The sequence below is a fragment of the Calliopsis andreniformis genome, chromosome 3, assembly GCF_051401765.1.
Source record: "Calliopsis andreniformis isolate RMS-2024a chromosome 3, iyCalAndr_principal, whole genome shotgun sequence".
NCBI lineage: Eukaryota > Metazoa > Arthropoda > Insecta > Hymenoptera > Andrenidae > Calliopsis > Calliopsis andreniformis.
The window spans coordinates 20,520,254-20,532,986 of record NC_135064.1 but is presented as its reverse complement, the minus strand read 5'-3'; positions in this window follow the sequence as shown (position 1 = coordinate 20,532,986).

Below are 12,733 nucleotides of genomic sequence, written 5' to 3'. Positions count from 1 at the left end.
AAGGGATGTTTAGAGGGTGTTAACCACTGAATGTGGTTTTGGCTGGTTGTGATAAAGCCTTGTTTGGTGTTACGAATTAGAAAAGAATTTTGACTGAATTCAAGTTTAGTAAAATAGTGGAAAAGACCTTCAGTACTCGTATAAAAGTTGATATTTACTTAAAAATTCCATAAGGTCCCTGAAACCCTGTCTCACCAGTTCCACCTTTAGATTCTGAAGCTACTTTCCCTGTCATCATCTCAAATTAGCCACTCCAGATATCTAGGAACTAAAATCCAGAAAATTGAAACAAATTAATGTAAAGACTCTACAGAACAATAAATGAAACATTTAAATATTCATATTCAATATACTCAAAATTTGAATTAGTTCCTTTTGAGAAGATAATATCGTTGTCCCTAAAGTATCCCATCATAACATATTAAGTCCCCTCATATTCCATAGACTCCACGAAACCAACTTTATCGCGCCACCATCTCAAATCCCATACGTATCACGTACAATAAATAACCCAGACAAATCAACAACCACATAACGACAAATTAAAGCACCGCTAGAATAAGAAAATCCAATGACCAAGCATTTGTCGGTGTCAGAAGAAAACGCTGATTTTCTTGCAAACCTATTATCGCGGTTTCCCCGGGAGAACGGAATTCGCTTGTCATTTGTCGTGCAATAAATCACGAGCCGACGATATGTTAATTTCGCCGTGGTTAAGCATTTTCTCCGCGCGACTGACGGGAATGAGTAATCGTTTTTTTCCAGGATGTTCATTTTCGCGGGATCTTGCGCGCGTCGTTTGCGCGATGGGCCACTGTCGCTTCGTTCTTATCACAGTCCGCCTGAGGCGCATAAATATTTATATCCATAGACAGGCATTAATCGGCTTCCCAACACATTAACGAGGACTGTGCACTTGTGCACGGTGCATACGTACACGCACGATGGCTCGCGCGTACGAGCAGGTGAACGAAGGTCGGCGGACCGTGATGTTTTTCTCAGTTTACTTTACGGTTCTTTGAATGTCGTTCTCCTTCCGTTTATTGTTGCGTTTCGTCCATGCGCGTTGACCCGCTTAGTGCGCACCTTTTTCATTTACCACGGGGAACCTGCGATCCTGGCACAGTTACTCGATATAACAGCTGAGGCGTTTTCTGGTTGGCCCTTTAACTCGACATTGTTCGATGATTTTTATTTAGTTATTGGTGTATTAGACCACTTGTCCCTATTTCTGCGCTTTTGGATTAGTATTTAGAATTATTTAAGTATAAAACAAGAACTTTTGTTAAAAGTGTAGTATGTACGTTTTTGTTAGTCTTAGGTATATGTTAATGAGTAAACTTAAATTAAAAAATAGTTTCTCAATTTATTAATTGTTATATATGGAATAACTCTATCAGTATTTTGTTCTAACATAGTATGTTCAAATATTTGTTGAAAATAGATATTTTTCCTTCTGAGACCTTCTTTTTTTATATAGTCTTTTATTTTAGTGAGCACTTAAAGAGTTAATAACATGAAGAGATTCAAATGGTAGAATGTTTTATTTTTTCTCTTTTTATTCTAGAAAAAATACGTCCAGTTAACTCCATATTAATATCACTTATTATTCCTTAATAATTTAACATTAACTAACAACAATTGACAGTACTAAACATTTCTTATATAACTATCAAATCAGGTACCAACTCCCATTAACATAAAATACCTAACTAAATAATTTTATAATTCATGAAGTCCATGCGAGAAGAAAGTTTCAATCGACTTTTTGATTCAATTGCAATGATTTTAATGCCTCAAACAAATTAACTTTCGAGTACGGTACATTACGAGCAAGGGTTATTGCGTTTCTAACAGCGTCGCCAATACAGCAGTTCCGTCGCTAGGAATAATACACGGTCGGAATTAAATCATCACGATCCGAGTGGACGGCCATTCTCCTCTCTGCCTTTTCGTTTTAATGTACAATCTTTTAAATATTCAACTTGTACGCTCGGTTTTACGTTCACTAGCCCGTACGACGGTAGACGAGCGTACACGTGCATTCATTCCATATGCATAGGAAAACAGTTACGCGGGTTTTGGATCGACAATCGGGTCGCGACGAGATTCCCTTCCGCTCGATTTTATGCTTGATATTCCCACGGGCTCGTTCCCTCCTTCGTTAAGACGAAACTCGATCAACTCTTTCTCTTCTCGCTTCATTACTTGCCAATAGTGCGTAACTAAACAATAATATAGGTACTTTGCTTCAGGCTTCGATGCTGAACTTTGGTACCAGAACTGCAGAATTATATAATCAATATTTTTTTCAAAAATTAGATATTCGGATTTTGTGATGTATCTGATTTTAATACCCAAGGTGTCATTTATATTCAGATGATTTTCGTCAGCGACCGACGGCGAGTGGTGACTAGAATTTATTTACAGAAAGTTTATACACTCAGTAGTATATACTCGATATAAACACATTATGTACTTTGTGTATCACTTTTCATTTCCTATTGTCAACGAAACTATGAAATTTTACTTGAAACCTCACATAATCATATCTGACAACTTTAATTAATTCTTCATTTGAACTATCTTTTCTTCCATTTTATTGTGATTGGTAATTATTATTTATACATAGAGAAAATTATTATCGATTTGATGACGTCCACGTTAAAATTATTATCAATATTCTGTGTTAATATTACGCTGAAATGAAATACACGAAACGTATAATGATGATATAACCATAATAATACTAGGTTTATGTAAGTTTACCCCAGCAGCAGCCATTAAAATTGCCCAGTCGATCAGGACGGTGCGAGGAGGAAATCGTAATTCGCGTCTCGTTGCCACCTCCTTTCTTTCCACAATATTGGAGAGGCCGCAGACGTCGTATATTGCAAGCCGAGATGGTGCAGTCTGCAACGGTGCAGCGTCTATAATCTCTCCGCGACTTTTTTCTCGCACGCTTGTGATGACACCCACGTGGTCGCCTAGAGTTGCGCTTCGCGCGATTCGCATAAAAGCCACCACCAATCTATACGGACGCAACCTTTCTCCTCTCGTGTGTGTTAATCAATCCCGCGTCCTACGCTTTCAATTATGTAACACGGCATTACCGGGCTCCTCGAGGAAATCCAGAAGAAAAAAATAACGATTTCGAGCCTGGGGCGTGACCGAGCCATTCCAATCCCGTTTATTGGCACAGCGTATCAAAGCGAGCGGGAAAACGTCAATAAATATGGGCGTAAGGGACAATCGTTTTCACATTATAGAATTAAAATATGGTCTGAGACGGGTGGGTTAGAGCCTTAGACGTGTCTGGTGACGATTTCGACGCGTTGTTGAAGAGGGGTCTCCGAGATTGTACAACTCGTTCAATTTATACAGCCGAGTTCCTTGATTTCAAGGTACTTGTAACTGTGTTTTATTAGCATGAGGCTTGTTGGTGTAACTTGACTTGAAATATGTTTTTGAGTTACTTTCAAGGTTTGGGTATCTTTTCAAGTTTCTTCCATATTTTTTGTGAAATGAGTAAGTTCAACTTATTTCAATTGGAATTGAAAGTGTTTGAAATCAGGTGACTTAATTATAACGTGAAGTAAGTGAGTAAATAGACTATTTGAATATGAAAATAATGGAATATTAGTATTTTAGTGTTGAGGTATACGTTCCAAAATTGACGTTTGACACATTGATATTCATGTCTATATGTAAATACTGTGATGCTTCTTATAATAGTCATAAGTACTAATTTCTATGTCCCATGAGAAGTTTCCTGGAAAGCGTTAGAGATAGCACTTTCCAGGGGACTTCTCTTGGGACATGTATAATACTTAGAACACTTAGAACCCCCAAAGCATCTAACTGACACGTTTCTATCATAATATTCTCATTTAAAAAACTTCTATTATCGCTCAAATCCACCAGGTTTCATACACCTATTTCCCAGGTTTCCTTAAGATCTCTACAGGACACAAAAAACCCTCACACAAATCCTCCGCTGAGATTCAAATCTTCGAATTCTCTTTTCGATAAAACCTTTTCCATAAAACTCACTTAAAATCGAAACTTGAAAACGTCATATCCCGTCACTTTCATATTTACATATACATAGGTATCCCTAAGTAGATATCACAGTTTTGATGTCCTTCGAGGATAGCAATCGTCGATCTCTTTTCTCGAAACGCGTTACCATCGCATGCAAGCGATGGCACAGAGATGCCGCCTATGCACGGGCGTATTCGATAGCGAGAGCTGTGTTCGCGAGAAAGAGAGAGAGGCAGGATGATGTGAAACAGTGTGAGAAAGCCTGTGAGAGAAGACCATTCAGAGGAAGAGAGAAAGGACAACAGAACGGCGAACGGAGCGATAGAGTCGCAGAAGAGCGAGCGAAGAGATGCGGCGATCGAGGATCGTCTTCTACCATCACCTAAGTACATCCGTGCATGTGAATAATGATTCATACAGATATTCGACACTACGATATTTTGCGAATTATTCTTTTTTGTAGTGTACTTAGTGTCATTATTGCAGGATTTTGAGAAGAAATGGTTGTATTTGATAACTGTATAGGTAGGGTGTAAAGAAGAAAGATTAGTGAGGATACTTATAACAATTTGAGGGATTATTTATAGGTGTTTAGTGTAGGATCTGTGGAATAGGTTTTGACTAATTATAAGTAAAGTAGGTAATTTGGGAAAAAGTAGGGAATTTTTTTCTGTGATAGACGTTACGTTTCAAACGACTTGTGCTTAATACCAAAATGGTTACCAATACACAAGATTTACAAGATTTATTACAGTATACAAGAATATTACAAATAAACCCTAGATCAGAATCAAACTATATAATAACACATTTGTATTTGTACGAAAATCAACGCATCTATGCAGTCGCATGCTTATGTTTAACATGTATAGCAACACAGGTTATGTATATGAACAGTGTTTACTCGCCATTACTTCTCTACTATTTTTGTATCTCATAAGGAAATGCAAACTTCTTTACACTTTATGACCTCATTGTTTGCAACGAGTCATGAGACTATAGGGAGTAGGTAAATACTGTACATAATGTCTGGGGAATACCCAAAATACGTGAATCTAGAAAAAACTACAATGCATTCCATTACGCACGTCTTCGGAAGAACCCAAGATTCTTCTACATCCTAAATATAAGACAATGTCTCATCACTATAGTCTGCGAACGTTCAGACAAATTCGTAGCCTTATAAATAGAACTAAAGTAGAAACAGTGATAGCAGGGAATCCCTCTTCACTTCTACAGTTCAGCCACTTTGTTGCATTCCGTTTTTCAAAGATATAGCTAATGTCCAATATTAGATACACTTACAGCTAGTTCAGACGATGCAGTTTTTCGACCTGTTCAGATTAGTCAAGTTATTTGAATTTTTAGTATGAATGCAAGAGATTCAGAGTAATTGGATCAATGTGAACGTGTTGTTTTAGGTAGCTTAAAACATCCCTTCAACTTGCCTAATCTGAACAAGGTTTTAGGGCCAGTGCACACGAACGATATTTTTACGCACGATCTTGCGACCGTACGTCCGCCTTCGTTGTTCGTAATTCGGAAAACAAAGAAAAAACATATGATCGCTGAGATCGTGCGTCAAAATATTGGGCCCTAGGACCACTCCACACGACCAATATATTCACGCACTATTGTGCCCTCGTTGCCTCTAATTTCGAAAACAAAGAAAAGCATACGATCGCATCGAGATCGTGCGTGAAAATATCGCTCGCGTGCACTGGTCCTCGGCGTGCCTGTGCGGCGTCGGTGTACAGCAGGTCGCGAGTCCGCGGCGCGGTCGCGCGCCAGGGCCCGTAGAAAGCCAGGCCGCCGCCACTGGGCCCCGCAGTGGCCGCGTTGGCGGTCCTCCCGCGGCCGATCCGAGTCGAGCGTAGTCGAGCGCAGTCGACTCGCCTCGACTCGAGTCGCAAGTCACCTCCGCTCACCTCGCGGCGCGCTCCGCGGCTCCGCTTCAGTCCGCGCTCGAGTCGTGCACCACGGAACATGCGAGAGCCAGCCGGCCGCTCCGCCGCAACCGAGTTGGACACACGCGCCGGACGATCGTCGTACGCCATAGACCGCCGAGCGTTCATCGGAGCAGACCCGCCGCGGACACGCGTCGATCGATCGCGGCACAGGGGCACGCGAGGCGGCGAGATCGCGCGGTCAGCCGATCCCCGACGAGAGTACCGGTTGTCGTTGCCTTCGATCGGCCAGGACACGCTCGGCGTACCACGAGTCCCGCGAATCCCGTGACAACTGGCCGCGAGGCGCGACCGCCGATGCCCAGCTCTATTATGTCACATTCCCACGCGAGCGACGGCCACCGTTGTCGACGCGACGGCGAACCCTGCCAGCGTCGTCGTTTGACATTTCCACGAGCGTGGACCGATTGACGGGGCCTGGTGGCGATCGCGCGCGCGCGCCGAACGCACAGTGGGATCCACCGGTCGCAGCCGGCGACGGACAACGCGCACACTCGAGATCGAGTGCCTCGACTGCTGACGAGCCGCGGTTTGAACATTGTCGGAAACGTTGCCGGACGCTGCGGTATCTGCGGTTCTTAATTGCCCGAGGTTGTCGGCGGGTTGTGAGGGATCGATTGGGTAAGAGCCGAGGGACAAGTGTCTCGAGAAGTGATCGGGTGGAGTGAGGTTATTTGGGGACTTGTGAATAGGCGAGGGAAGATTTGGAACTGGATCGAGGGAGGAGCGGCGAGTGGAGTTGGTGGAGGTGGTTGGAAGGTAATTAATTGTAAGAAAAGTTTCAGTATTGTGCGTTGGTGGTATGTTGCTTTGCGGGATGGCACAGGAGAAGAGGAGTCTTGGCTGTGTAGGTTTGTCTAGGAATTAAGTGAGGAATCTTTCATCTCGTGTGTACTGGACAGTGATGTTGGTTTCTATGTAGTATATTACTGTATTTGGTGTACTTATTTCTATGTACTATATCTGAACTATAGAGCAAAAGTATATTCTATAGATACTGAGTCACATGGTAAAACAGTGGACTTAATAATCTTAATATAATACATTCTGAACCTGGGATCCAGATATTCTACAGTTCTGTGTACGTACTACAGAATATACATGCGTGTGTAAACTACTTATTGGTAATACATTTATTCTGGAGTCTCTCCTCATCTATCATATGCACTGATATTCCATAATTTCTCTGGTAGAATTATGCTGCATGTTTCCTCTGCCATTGCACTCTACTGTATACTACATGCTCAATTATCAGACCAAATCAAGTTGACGTGTTCCATGTCAGAAAGGGATCATTTAGATCATATATGTCATCATTTACATCATTTATATCATAGGATCATTTCATATTATATTGTGGACCAGATTTTACTACTTATACATAACTAGACTGCGGATCTTCACGCAAGTTTCTATTCTGACAAACCCAGTTACAAGTGTATTTAACTTTCGATATTTTTGTAGATATATTTCTGCATATTAGATCAAATCTGTAGTTTTTGAAATTTCCCATATAAATCGTCAAAAAATCCGCGATCTGACTATATCCATACAACTAAACCTGCATTCCTTCCACAAACCGCCTTACCAGCGGCGCACAGTGCTTCAGCGTCCACCTTTCGAGACAACCACGAAACTCGACCACGCGACCACATCGATCGCGCGTCGCAGTTTCTCGCTCAGATTTCGAGACATTTTGAACCTTTTTCGCCCCGAATGGGATCGCGACTACGGGTTATGAAATTGTTAATGAACTGTAAATCTTGGGAGGTGAGTACACCTTAACAACGCGGTCGCGTGTGAGTCACACAGCGAGGGTACGATATCGTCGATACAATACGCCACCATCGGAGGCGTATTCTTTTTCCTTGCGGTAGAAAATCGAAGGAAAGGATAATAAGCGAGAAATACACTCTCTCTTAGCCGCCGGCCGGTTTCTTCGTTGCGCTGCGCGTGGGTGTACGCGAGAGGGAAGAGAGAAAGAGACGAGGTAGCGGGGAGGGGAAACGAGGCAGAGAGCGCGCGCGCGCGCGTTCCGAGTCGATTTTTCGAAAATCTACCGTGAAACCTTCGTTAACGGCGATCCGAGGCTCGATAACAGAGTTCGTGCGCCGATCGATCGCGCACGAGAGATACCGTGCGATTTCGATCTCGATCGGGCCTTCGTGTGTCGAAAATCGAACCGTGAACGCGTTAGGAGGAAAGTCGGTGGAGTTCGGTTTCGAATCGAGGTTGGATTCTGGGGTTTCGATGGGGACTTGCGTTATTTCATTCGAGGTGAGATTTGAAAGGGTAGAGTGATAAGAGGATAACCTTTTGTCCTGTGGCGCTGTAGTAGGACCTCGATTATCGGGCTTAACAGGAGACTCGAACTTAACCCTTCTGATCGCTAATAATTTTATTAGAATAGTTTGGGAGGTTATTACTTAATCGTAGTTGAAGTCTGATGATGAGTCGATGTGTAGTTTAAATACTTTTATAATCATATTGAGCTGATGTAAATGTGAATAAAAATGGTTGAGAATAATAATTGGGACTAGGTTAAATACGGTTCTACTGTGAGCACTAAGTACATATTTGAGAAATTAGTTGAGGTTATGTTGAGAAAATATGGAAAGTATTTGAAAGTAGAGATTTTCGAGGATATTGATTTTGGATTTATTTCAAATGTAAGAATTTTTTAATTAAGATAAGGTTAAAGTATTTGAGATAATCAGCTGCCTTCAATTTTATAGAATTCTGAGGAGCTCAGAATTTTTTTTATATTTATATTACCGTAGTTTCTATTACCAACGCAAAAGCGGCGTACCGTCGCTGCAGCTCTGAACTTTATGCACCCATACAATTCGCGTAGGCGGAATTCACTATTCACATCGTTACTCCACAATTAAAATATAATTAAGTAATACATAATAATTGATAGTGGATAATTATATGGACTATTCTTTAAAAGTTCGTTGACCCGTGTTTCCGCGTTCACGAAGGCATACTAAACTTATAATAGAAGAACATCTTATTTCTTAGTCTGCTGCTTAACTAAAACAAAGGATCATAAAAAATCAGTAAGAAAATCGTTTTACAAACCTTATTTACTTTAATTCAAACCTCAAACCGTGCTGAAGTTCAGTTAATCTTAATGGCGCATACGTCATTTGAATACACTGTACATAGACCTGTGAAGAATTTGCCGAGTATCCTAACAAACCAAAAAAGTTGAGTAACTTTTCTATAAAAGTCAAGTGAAAACTAGAAGATCGTTAATTACGCGCGTTTCTAAATTTAAATAAGGTAATCCCCTAGATTATATATTTATATCGCTTAGAATCGTGTGCTGAAGTTTCTCATCTTCCACCTCACAGTACGTGTAGCTATGTAGACCGATCAAGGATCAAAATACCATGACTTTTACCGCTCCTAGTCCCCAGAGTGTCGCGCGCAATCGTTCACGAAACAGGCATAAAGTGAGAATATAAGGTGCACGATCGAGCATATACATGCATGCACGTATATCGCAGACGTGTCGCAAACAGAGGTCTCAATCGTGGCAACGCATAACGCAATAATAATTATAATGCCAGATCGATACGAGGCGATATTCGTTGCATCGCGCCAGTGCGTGTCATTAGAAGGATATAGAGGTACGAAAGCGCACGAAATGTCGCAGAGTCGCTTAACGATGTCGCGGTGAAAAATCTCGCTTAAATTATTAGTCTCTGTACGAGCCGCCGGTGTGTTTTTTTTATTTCGCTGCAGCGATACACATCTTTCAGGCCGCCGCGAAGAAAGTAAATAATATGCAAACGGCGTAACGAGCGTACAATTACCTGCGCGAGATTGTTCGATACAGGCGGCCCGTAAAATCTGCAAATTGTAAATCAATGTTTCGAGCCGGCGAACTTTCTAACGTCGCCACGACTCTGCGATGTTTCGTTTGACGTTTTTGGAAATTCGATGAGCGTAATTGGCAGTTGTTCAGTCTGAACGAACGGAATTCGTGAAAAATGAATTTTTGGAGAAAGTTGGGACGAGTGCTCGTGTTGGGGTTAATCGTGGAAGGTTTGAGTTGAACCTTGTGGGGGGTTCAGTCGCGAGCAATTCTTGGGAAGATATTGATTTATGATTCTTTCGATTTCTGGAGAATATATAGTAGGAAGAAAAGAAACGTATAATTCAAATTTTTTAAATTTCAAATCTTTGAATTTTTCAATATTCAAACTTTCAAATACCTGTTCCAATTTTCAAATATTCAAAATTTCAAATATTTCAATCTCTATTTCAAATTTCGTTGTTTTTAAATTCATAATTTATGTATCTCAAGCTAATGTATGAACTTCTTTTTTAAAAACCGATGAGGAGAAATTTTATTTTATTTTATGATATTAGAGTTACCAGTTTAGATGATTTGTACATTCTTTATAGACCGTTTACGTGCCTTTGATGCTGTTGACCGCACGTTACTTAGCTGTAACTAGAATTTGATGTTTACGTGTGGTGCAGTGTTTACATTTTCCGCTTCTACGCGTCCACATGCTTTGTTAACCTTCGCAAGGGGATTTTTACGTCCAGTAGTATTCTACAAGCTCTGTGTACATTCTTGAGTTTTTTTTCTTCGACATAAATGCATTAAAGTTAATCGTAAATATACAGTCACTGATAAAACTCTACATATCGCCTACAAAATAAAACTATACCTTGTACAATAGTTTCCACAATAGCATTAATTTTTCGTTATCTAAGAATTAAAAATATTTTATTCAGCTAGAAGAAAATAAATCAATAAATACGTTAGCTCATTTCACGATACTTATAGATATTTCTTTCATCAAAAAGTACTTGTCTGCATGTTTGTATAATACACATTTACGATCGTACTTTGTCATTGAAAACTAGATCGTTATTTTATCTTTCGATTTTTCATACAGATGTTTGCCTTATTATTCTTGTTCTTCTTCTATAGTAACAATATAGTATCCCCATGTCAATGTAGATCATCTAAACACATCAAACTGTATATATAATAAACAAACACTCTCTGCCCATTAGCATGCAAATTGACTCGAGCGTCCATAAAAATGCGGCGATCGTTAACCGAAATCAATGCCAGACGGTTCAGACGCGACAAACTTCAGTCCCATTTATAAAGTTCGTAACGTGCCAAGCATACGCGGGTCACGTTCTTAATCAAGCACCGTTGCGCGAAGGCGAAGGTATCTGATTTCATAGTTTTAGGCGCTAAAATGTATGCAAGTCCCCCCAGCGCATTTAATTGCATCCCGAAGAAAGAGAAACCCGAACGTTTTACTGTTCGACCGTGCAGATAACTTGTTAGTAATTTATTGGCGATCGGTTGGTCTACGATATATCGTGGTCACCAGCGTGATTAACACCCGATCGCTTAAGCCACGAGGAAAACGACGTTCCCCTTGCCCAACCCAGTAGTCGACGATTAATTCCTATAGGAAATTATAACTTTAAAAGCGCGCCCGTTCTACCATGCACTACTTATCGGCTAAAGAGAAAAAAAAAAAAGATGGCGAACCATTTAACGGTAATTGGATCGTTCCTCAACCGGTACAATGAGGAAATAAATAATTATCCGGTATCGAAAACAACGTGTTTCGTATTCACAGATTATTTTTAGGCATCCTCGAATTGATTCAAAATTAAAAGACACGGTGCAGCTAATCGCTTAATCGAATTGGATTGACTATTGCAATATGACGCGAAAGATAGCGCTCGTCGCGATGCATTTATATTCTTGGTACGCCATCTTGAATTAGAACGGGATTGGGACACTATCGCGGGTATAAATTGGACCACTTTGACGGGGTTCGCTATTCTCTCTCGTATCAGGATATTTCAAGTCTTCGAGTATATTTAGAACACGCATGGAAAGATAAAGTTAATCCTTGAGAAGTAATTTTCCTTTGAAATAGCATTCAGTTTTAGTGGAACATCACACATATTGTGGTTGAAAAGAAAAGGGCTTGGGTCAATTAAAATGGAAGGTGAATAGATTGCTAATATGTATAATTTTAGTTAATAGTAAATTTCTAATGGTACCATTGTTGCAACAATTCAGTGGTACCTAGATTTCAACTCGAACTCAGCTGTTGTAAAACATAACCTTAACGATCATCCCAAAAAACCCAGTTCCGTATCAAAAATGTGCGAAACGCGCAAGACTTGAAACCCTCCGATCGTATCTCGCATCGATAACTATTATAGCCAATCTCGTCGATTTTCCACCAACAGTAGCGATTAACGGTTGATCATCGATCCCTGAACAGATCAATCGATATGGCTTGCAGATATTGAGGATCATCTTGCATCGCGTTTTAAACCCTTCTATTATAACCTAATTATTGACTTGTGAGAAATTAACCGAGCATTCTCCAGTTTTCATTAGACCATGATTAGTTGGAATATTGAACAACATTCATACAGGCTTGGACAATATTTAAATAAAATATTTTCTAAAATAACTTCTAATTCTATTATATCAGTATTGTATACTACCTCAAAATGCGAATTCTTTCGCATGGGACTTATAAAAATTCTTGGATTCTAAGCTTAACAATTATCGCCAACTAGAAGTTAATTCATTCAAAGTCAGTAACATCTTTCAAAGACATTACCTCATTACCTACTATTTTGTTTTAATGAATAATTAAATAAGATACTATCTAAAACGAATTTATTTAATCTCCACATAAAATAGA